At 48.9% G+C, this 10,390-nt stretch overlaps 1 pseudogene; it reads right to left on the minus strand.

Moving 5' to 3' along the window:
* Positions 1–4,048: 4,048 nt before the first annotated feature.
* LOC117853511 (agmatine coumaroyltransferase-2-like) lies at positions 4,049–5,610 on the minus strand (annotated as a pseudogene).
* Between the last annotated feature and the right edge of the window lie 4,780 nt (positions 5,611–10,390).

The following is a 10,390-nucleotide window of genomic DNA, read 5'->3' on the forward strand; positions in this document are numbered from 1 at the left end:
TCTAGAGGAAATTTGATATTTTCTTCTCTTATAGGCCCTTTCTCGACTAATATGTCTCTTGCTTTATTATCAAGATTATCCCAATTTCTTGGATCATAAATATCTGAAGTGTAAATTGGTTCCTCATCAACACTAGCAGACTGTGCATGTGCACCTGATGCATTTACTGTGGTCTGAGAGTCACTTACATTGTTATCATCGACGTTGATGTTAACATTTTCTTCCTGATTCCCATTAGTTGGTTCATCCGCAACAACTATTGCCAACTCACCTGGGTTCGTCGAGGCGCCCGTATTACTCTTAGAGCCATGATAACTCTTGCAAAATTTATCCATAGCTCCTCTCTGTGATTCTATCAACTCATCCACACGTCTTTTCCTTTTCCTTTTCTCGCAGCCTGATTCATATTTTCTAGACGACATGATATCCCAATTCTCACAGTGCTGAAATTATTATAAATATACAATAGTTATAAATCAGTTGAGATTAAATAACTTGTGAATTAATAATTAATGATATGGAGAATTGGGGAATTGGTAATCGAGCAGTGTACCTGTGTGCTGACGCAGTCGAACAGGAACAACACGCGCACGACGGCACGAGTCACGACGAGGATCGCGCGTGCATGCGCTGGGAGCGCGGGCGCAGGCGCGCAGCACGCGTGCGGTGGCATCCCTGGCCGGCGCTACGGTAGTGCGGCGTGCCGCGTGCGGCGGCGGCGCTACGGTACCAGGAGGCTAGGACGCAATCTACTATCTGCCTAATTGCGTGCGATCTGCTGCGCACGACGCACCTATGTGACCTATCGTCCGAACTCCAATTAGAACTCCAACTACTAATTAGTACGTAGCTTGCCACCTATTAGCTGCTAATTGCGTCGCCCTTTAGCTTTAGGCCGGCCCAAAGGCCAAAAGCACTTGAGTACCTCCTGCTACCTGACACCTGGGGTGGGGCCCCTGGGATTTGGGGGCCCAGGGCAGCCGCCCCCCTGCCCCCCCCCCAGGGCTGGCCCTGCCAATTAAGATACTCTCAGATTATTGGATCACTTATGTATTTAGCCAGTGCTACTAGGCCTGACATCTCATATGCTGTTTGCAAACTGAGCCGGTTTACCTCTAATCCGGGAGATGATCATTGGCGTGCGCTTGAGTGAGTCATGCGCTATTTAGTTGGTACTATGGATTACGGAATTCACTACTCCAGGTATCCTGCGGTACTGGAAGGCTATAGTGATTCAAATTGGATATCTGATGCTGATGAACTGTATGCCACAAGTGGATACGTCTTCACTCTTGGTGGTGGTGCTGTTTCATGGAGGTCATCCAAACAGACTATCTTAACGAGGTCTACCATGGAAGCCGAACTTGCAGCATTAGATACAGCCACAGTTGAGGCTGATTGGCTACGTGAACTCTTGATGGACTTGCCTATTGTCGAGAAACCTATGCCGGCAATACTTATGAATTCTGACAATCAAACGGTGATAGTCAAAGTGAACAATTCTAAGGACAATATGAAGTTATCAAGACACGTTAAGAGACGTATGAAATCTGTCAGGAAAATGAGAAACTCCGGAGTAATATCAGTGGATTACATCTCAACTGATAAGAACCTTGCAGATCAGTTCACAAAGGGGCTGTCACGTAATGTGATAGACAGTGCATCAAAGGAGATGGGTATGAGACCCATATGAGCTACACCATAGTGGTAACCCAACCTATGTGATCAGAGATCCTGTGAAGTAGGATCCGGGAAGAACAAGCCATTGGATAGCATGAGAGTATCCTACTAACCCACTCCAGAAATGATGCAACACTCTCAAACCACTGCATGACAGGCTGGCTACTGCCTTAATATATTTTGTTGGCTTTAATTAGCAAAGATGTTGCCCTGCAGAACATCTTGGAAAAATATACCTATATGAGCCCGACTGTTGTAAGGTCGCAGTCTGTGAGACTTGGGTGATCTCTATTAAGCTCATGAAGAGACCAGGGGGTACGACCTATATGCCCCACCCGCGGGGTAGGCTATAGGCAGCAAGGTACTAGTCCCGACTTTGAGTGAAATTTGTCTGCACAAAACTTGCAATTCAAGGCTTAGTCCATTGTTCAAGTTATGGATGAATGTAGCTTGAAGCTCTAGGCGAGAGTTCAACTTAACAGTCCTCGCTGAAACACTAGTATATAAACAGCAGTGAGAAACAGGCAAAATCTCTGATGGGCATTTGAGATTTGGTGGGGGATTGCTGAAATAATAGGCCTAGCCCATAGTAATTTCAGAATTTCAAATAAATCTCAAAGGCCCATGTGGGCAAGAGGTGAAGTGGTGCAAGTCTTTAGTCCCACATTGCTAGTGGAGGGGAGGGATGACCAACTTAAATATGGAAGTTGTCTCCACTCCTTCAAGCTATGTGTGTGGGGAGAGAAGGAGAGCTCCACACGCGTGCGCTCGCTCGCCACGCCATGCCGGGCTGGGCCGGGCCGGGCCGGGCTGGGCGAAGGGCGTGGGCACGAGCGCGCGGCACCTGCATGAATGGTCCGCCGAAATCCGGCCCCTTGCCTTGCGGGGGTGCGGCTTCCTTTTGCCGTTTTATTTTTTGGTTACTTGGTCTTAAAGTCAGCGAGATATATGGAATCCTAACCGGTTTAGATTACGATCGCGACGTGAGAATCGTGGGCTCTCTTATATATGCGACCTACCGGCCTCTACCAAAAACAGATCTATTCGAGCTAGGGTTTTTGCCTCCTCTCGCTGCTGCGCCGCCACCGTAGTCTACTCCATCCCGATTGTCAGCGTGCACCGGCGATTGGGAGAGCAGGTCTCCGGAACCGTCGTCTTCAGCGATCCTGCACTGGGAGAGGGCGAATAAGGTTTTTGGAAAGCGCTCTGTGCGACTGCTTGATCGCTTCCTCCACTTCGTCAAGTTCTTCGTCGACTCCTTCACCACGGCTCGTCTATCTCTTCGTCACTCGGGCGTCACTCGCCGTCGCGAATAACGTCAAGCTGCTGATCGTCGTCGCCTGCTGTACCCGGTAGTCGTCCAGGAGCCGATCTTCATCAAGAAAGAAACGTACGATCTCTTATCTCAAATTATGTATTCCATACTAGCTATTATGATCTGTTGTAATCTGATAGCGCTGGATAGTATGGTAGAATGTGTGATTCTATTTGCAATGATAGACTTGTCTAGATCTTGTGTAGACATGTCTAGTTTAATCTGCTATCTGTTCATCGTATTCATGATTTATTTCTGGATTAAATTAAAACTAAAAGTGCTTATATATCCAACAAGCACACCATTCGATTTACTTCATTCTGTGTTTGTAATGACTGGCTCCTTATTTTGTCAGGCTGCTAGCCATGGAAAGAGTGTGGATCCCAACATCACTAAATATTCTGTAAAAGTTTTACCTGTAAGTAGTTAGTGCTCTGAATTTATGGTCAGTCCTTCAAAATTATCCCGGATGAACCTGTGCCAGTCCAATGCTTTATAGATGTGGGTTCTGCATTCTTTGTTAAGCACGATAGTATCGTCTTCTGCAGTTCAACTATGACCAGAGCGTGTATGGATTTCGAGAATACTTCAGGAAGCATGGGTTCAAATATGTTTAAGGGCAGACTAGTTCTTTTTATCAAGAATCTGCTTTAAGAGAAGCCTGAGGGAGTTCAACAGCATGGAGGGTTTAGTTGTTCGTATTTGGAATTCGCCTAGTCTGTGGAACGGATGTCATGTAGTCATGTATAAGGGACTGTGGGTACAGTCCGTACCTAAAGATTAGCCCCGGGGGGATTTGCAGAGAATGCATGCTGATCTGAGGACGTACGGTGATGTTGTGCGTCAATTTTGTTTGCAACATTTGGTTCCGGTAAATTCAACGATTTACTAAACAACTGTAGTAAAATGTGCAGTTTTACAGATTGCTCATTCAGAAACGAAGAGAAATATTTCATTACAAGTTACCGGTACCCCACTATGCGCCGGCAAATGGAGTGCTGCAATCAGTTAGACAACAACACAGCTGGCACGCGCAGCAGCGCACGGATTGGCTCAGTCGTCGTCCATGTAGTAACAGCAGCTCTTGAAGGTGTCCATGTCGCGGCTGTACAGGCCAACATAGGCGTCGACGCTGCCGTCCCCGTAGAAGGACGACAGCAGGATGAGCAGGCCCTTCGCCGGCAGGTAGCTGGGCATGAAGAAGAAGGGCTGCCCGCCGCCGAAGTCCAGCTCCCAGAACGAGCCAGCTGTCCACCTCGATGTTCAGGGTCATCACCAATTTCCTCCGCGTCCGCCGTCGGCACTAGTCGCTCCTCCTCTACCGCCCCGGAGCTCGCGAAGTCGATGAACGACTTGAAGTAGGCGTCCTCGTCCTCGACCCGGTTCACCACCCGGTGGACGAGCTCCACTGCGTGCCGCAGCGGCTTCGTCACCAGGTCCCCCGCCGTGGCGGTGGGCCGCGCCCACAGCACGACGTTGCCCGTGTAGCCGTCCGGCACCTGCGGGTCCATCCGCGCCCGCCCGTCCACGGCCATCAACAAGGTGGTGCCTGGCGCTCGTCCAGCCCGCGGACCGTCGTCATGCACCGGCAGAGGTGGGCCACCAGGCACTGCACCGTGCTGTACGGCCGATGCGCGCCCACCGGCGATGCCTTGGCCTTGATCTTGGAGATGAACTCCCGGCTCATGTGGACCTTGTGCATCGCCACCTCCTCGTCACCGGCATGGATGCCGCCGACGTCGGTCCGCGGCTTGAACTCGAGGTGGCGGTGGTCGAACTCCACCAGCGGGCGGGTCGCGGGGCCTGAAGAAGGAGGTGCGCGGTCGCGCACGGGCGCGGGGTCAACGGGGACCCCGCGGGTGGCCTGGCTCCACGAGACGAAGAAGTTGCTGGTGGCGCGGCTGTCCGCGACGACGTGGTGCGCGGTGAAGCCCACGACGAGGGAGCCGCACGCGAAGCGCGTGTGGCCTGGATGAGCATCAGCTCCGGCGCACCGTCCCCGCTCGGGTGCAGGCGCAGCAGTTCCGGCGCCGGCTGCAGCGGCGTCATGACGCTGTCCAGGGTGACGTCGGCCGTGGCCTCGACGAACCGCGCGCCCTCGTCGCTGAGTCACGAGACATACTGGATGGTTTGGCATCACACGGAGCTAGCGTCTTGAGTTCCAATATATATAGAACTGGCTGGATCCTGGGTGCATGCATGCTACTGTGCGATCAAGATACAGTCGGTCACTCGTGCTTCAAAATGAAAGCACATTTAACCTGACGTCCAGGGACCTCATTCTCTATCTAGAAACAACCGTTGTTGTGAGTTATCGTGCCACCTCATTCTCTCTCACCTTCCTCTTTTCCCTCTATATCATAAAAAAATCGTATGTGGAATTGTATGAGATAAACCACTCACCAGAAAGTTCATATAGTCATACGAAGAAATTTGGTGGTTTCTTCTTCATGTCCAATATAGCCATACGAAGGAATTTGGTGGTTTCTTCTTCATGTCCAAATCGGCAGGTTACATTCGGGACAGAATGATGAAATCCATGTGTGCTATACTACCTCCACGAACAACGGGTACTGTGTCTCGATGCTTGGTGTGGACGAGCCCTGTGCGGCCATTTGCGTCACAGGCGAAGCCGAAGCTGCAACGCTGCCGGGGGTCGATGCAAAAGCATGCTCTGCCGCGGCGGTCGTGAAACACGGTGCATGAGCGATTGGTTGATGCGCCGGCCGCGTCATCCCCGTGGAACACAGCTACACGAGACGACGCTCGGGATTGCTGAGCGACCCAACTGGTTCTCCTCCTTGCCCAACTGGTTCTCCTCCTTGTCTGTCTCCTGTGGCTGAGATGCGTTTCTAAGATCCTGTTTGGCACAGCTCCACTCCTAAACTCCAGCAACTCCATCAAAAAATTCAGCCAAACACCCCAACTCCAAAACTTCATGGAGTTGCCAACTCCATAGAGCTGTAGTGCAAATGGAGGTGGAGTTTTGGAGCACCTCTTTTGCTGCTCCAAAACAACCTCTTTTGAACCTCCTCATGGAGTTGGTGGGTACCCACAAATCACTAGTAGAGAATTGGCTTTCAATGCACCCCCTTTTGTCCCGGTTTAAAGTTGGCCCGGGACAAAAGGGGATGCGCCACGGTAGGCAAAAATGGAGGGCAGAGTTAGTCCCGGTTGGTAATTGCAATCGGGACTAAAGGCCCCCCTTTAGTCCGGGTTGCAACGGCTAGTTGCGGGCTGTCAGTGGCGGCACCCTTTTATCCCGGTTGGAGGTAGGTCAACCCTTTTATCCCGGTTGGACCCTTTTATCCCGGTTGGAACCTCCAATCGGGACTAAACCTTTTATCCCGGTTGGAGGTTCCAACTGGGACTAAACCTTCAACCGGGACAAAAGGTGTTCCTTTTTGTCTCGGTTGGAGTTTTTAACCGAGATAAAAACTCATCCCCATTATATACCAAGACAGAGGACTTTCTTCCTTCTCCAGCCCGAGCCAGTCCAGCACATTGAAAGAGAGCTGAGCTTCACCTACTCTCCGGTGGTGCCGAAGCAAGGGAGGTGCTGCCCGAAGTTTTTTCCCTCATTTTCGTGGGAATTTCACTCAGCCAACAAAAGTGTTGTGAAGGTTTGCTACTTCATCCTCGTGTTATGCTTTGATTTATGCTTTGGAGATGGAAAGATTATTTGCTAGAATGTGATGAAGTAGAAAATGGAGAGGTATTTTGAGCTAGAATGTGAGGGAGATTGATGTGTCATATATAGTATGCATTCTTGCAGTGGTTTAAGAATGATGCTACCTTGTCTAGACGGTTTATCTTATCAAATTCAATATGGTTTTTCAAATCCATACTTGTTGAACTTGCATACCATGTTCATCTCTGCGAGGATGTTCTCCGCCAAGTAGCAACGTATGTCAAGAAGGAGGTTTGATTCTACGAGAAAGAGTGGATACGGACATCGTGACCATGTCCCCTTTTTCGTAGCATCTAACCTCTTTCATGATGAAGTGCGGTGCCGCCCAGTTGAGAACATGCTCGCGAGATGATCACGGTCTTCAAGTTCAACAACTTCTGCAGTGGTAAGGAAAGAATTTTTGTACATAGATGACTTCTGCTACTTGTTGAACTTATCAAATTCAATAAGGTTTCTCAAATCCATACTTATTGAACTTGCATACCGTGGTCATATCTGCGAGGATGTTCTCCGCCGAGCAGCAACGTATGTCAAGAAGGAGGTTTGATTCTACGAGAAAGAGTGGATACGAACATCATGACCGTGTCCCCTTTTACGTAGAATTGAACCTCTTTCATGACGAAGTGCGGTGCGGCCCAGTTGAGGACATGCTCGCGAGATGATCACGGTCTTCAAGTTCAACAACTTATGCAGTGTTAAGGTAATAATTTTTGTACACAGATGGCTTCTGCTACTGGAGGAAGTGGCGATGGTGGGGGCGATCGTGGTTCCTCTTTCGGCAAGAGAAAAATCATAGTTGGCCCTCAGCATAAGCCAAAGAAAAAGAGCGCGCTGGAAAAAGCAATGCTTCGTTATTTGCAGCAACGTCATGAAGAAGCTGTTGCCGCGGGTCAGGAACCTCCTTTTGGTGGTCGTTATGCTCCACCCTTAGTCCCGGGTATTTCACGTCCACTTAGTACTACCATTTCCGGTGGCACAAATAAACCTAAGGATGAGGCTGGGTCAGCGGAACCTTCATCTTCACCGTCCAAGGATGCTTAAAGTCCTCGTAGATAATAACTAGTGGATGGCTTGTTGTATTGTATCATGTTGTTTGGATCTTTAATTTAAATATGTGTATTTGGATCTTCATGTTGTTGTATTGTACCATGTTGTTTGGATCTTTAATCAATTTTCACGCATAATCCATTGTCAAGTGTAATCCAAATTCATGCGTAATACGATGCAGATGGACCGGCAATGGATGTATAATGCAGACAGGCGGAGCAAGGTGTTTATTGATGGCTTGCATTATTTTCTCGAAGTGGCCAAAGCGAACAAGCCAGAGAATGGGTTCGTATGTTGTCCATGCTTCCAATAACAAGAAGGAGTATTCAAAGGATTCCTGGGGGACTATTCACAGCCACTTGTTTAAATACGGTTTCATGCCTAACTATTTGGTTTGGACCAAGCACGGTGAACGAGGGGTCGTAATGGAAGATGGCAAGGAGGAGGAGGAAGATCACACCATTCCGGACTGGGTTGCAGGCCAAGCTTTTGCAGGTACTACAATGAGCGAGGCTGATGAAGATGAGTTTGCAGAAAATGGCCCTACTGATTACTTTGGTCAGGTGACACGAGATGCATACAGAGATTGCGAAACTGAGAAGGAAGCAGCAAAGTTGCAGCGCATGATAGATGTGTTGGAGGTATGCCCTAGAGGCAATCATAGAGATGATGATATTCCATTTGTATCCATGATTTGTATATTGTGTTCATTGAATATCCATTAAAGGCTACTTGAATTGATTTGCAATTATGTGAATTGTATGTGAAACTCTTTACTTGTATGGTTATTCTAAAGTTGTCCCTAGTCGGAGTTCATGTGAGGACACACATGAATATTAGACTAGCACATGTATTAGTTGATGACTATGTTTCACAAGTCATGGACATGGAGATGTTGAACTAATAATGTGGACACATGTGGAGACATGTGTTAGGACTGACCCAACACGAGAAGTAGTTCTCTCTTTAAACAACATATACGCTTTGTCCTTAGACCTGTGATTGTCGCATGTATTCTAGATGTGGATCGACCTACTTAGGGGCTATCAAACGCTACGCCGTAACAGGGTAGTTATAAAGGTAGCTTTCGGGTTTGTCAAGAAGCATGCTATGAGACATGGTCAATCAAGATGGGATTTGCCCCTCTCTGATTGAGAGTGATATCTCTGGGCCCCTCGAGTGATCGGATCCGAAAATGCATGGCCATGCTACGTACGGTTAAGAGTTAACCTACAAAGGGATTCCGAATCACAGGATCGAGAAAGAGCGGTCGGCTTGAAGCTAGACCAAATATCGTGAGGCAAAGGGAATAACATGTATATTATGTTGTGATGGTTCGTCTGATATGATCTTCGTGTGCGTATAGGAGTTGGCACGTCTTGCTAGAGGCCGCTACCGACTATTGGGCCGAGTAGGAGTACTCGGGCCATGTCTATACGTATCCGAACCCATAGGATCACACACTTAAGGGGCTGGAAGCCCAATTCGGATTTGATCCGAGTTGGATTAGGTTTAGGAGTACTAATGGGCCTCGGATCCAGAGGCCCATCAGGAACCTCTATAAATAGAGGGGTGGGGGCGCCCTAGGGTTTACACCTTTTGGCGAAACACACCTGCCGCGCCTCCCACGCCCTCGCTTGTTGCAACTCGCGGATCTAGCAGTCCGGCTTGCGACGCTTCCTCCCTGCACGTGTGGATACCTTGGAGGTGTTGCGCCTGCAGCACTTGGACGAGCCATCGACGAGCCGCCGACGAGCCGCGATGAGCCGACGACGAGCCGCGGCACCGGAGGCGATCTTGCTGCACGTGGGAGCTGCTGGACGTGATCGACTACGTACGACTACGTGATCGTCTTCACTACACCGACGCATATCTACATCTTCCGCACGAGTAGTGCGTCGAGTGGTAATCCCGTGATCCTTATACGGCAGCTCTTCCTGGTTATACGTGGTAGAAAATTTTGATTTGCGCTAGTGTAGCCTACCTCGTATCCCTACAGTGGTATCAAGAGCCTTAGCTGCTTAGTTTTGGATTTGGGATGTGTGCATATGGAGATATGCGAGTTCTCTGTTTGATCTATGTCCTGATTTCGTGCCCTTGCTGCAATGGTAGTGTAATGACATACTCCTACCGGTCGGTTTCCGCCATCGGAGTTAAGTGATACACGTAAATCCAGTTGCAGTGAGCGAAGATCAATATGATTGGTCAAATCGAGATCCAGGGTCATACGCCAGGCGCATTAGATGTGCAATAGTAGACGTGATCTACTGCCGGGGTCGGGATTTTTGCCGTATGCGTATGCTTCGGTAAATCAGCCGTAACTTTTCGGTACGATCTCGGATCGGGGCGATTTCTATACGAAAATTGATCTACAGAAAAAGTTACACATGAATTTCAACGGCCTTGCCGTTTTCGGCGAAATTAGATTCCCCAAATTCGGGTTGGAAGATGGAGTTTCGGGCCTCCAAAGTTTGGAACGTTAGGACGCCTAACTCTGTTTTGCAGGATGTATGTATGTATCTTGTGATCAGTATGTCCCCCTTGTGTATGTGATGCATGTGTGTAACTCATTCGTGACCTGCGTGTCACGCGTACGGCAACACGGCTGGAGCCATATGTGTTGTCACTTTATTGTATTTAATGGTCTGCGTACCAAT

The sequence above is a fragment of the Setaria viridis genome, chromosome 4 (genome assembly GCF_005286985.2).
Source record: "Setaria viridis chromosome 4, Setaria_viridis_v4.0, whole genome shotgun sequence".
Classification (NCBI taxonomy): Eukaryota; Viridiplantae; Streptophyta; class Magnoliopsida; order Poales; family Poaceae; genus Setaria; species Setaria viridis.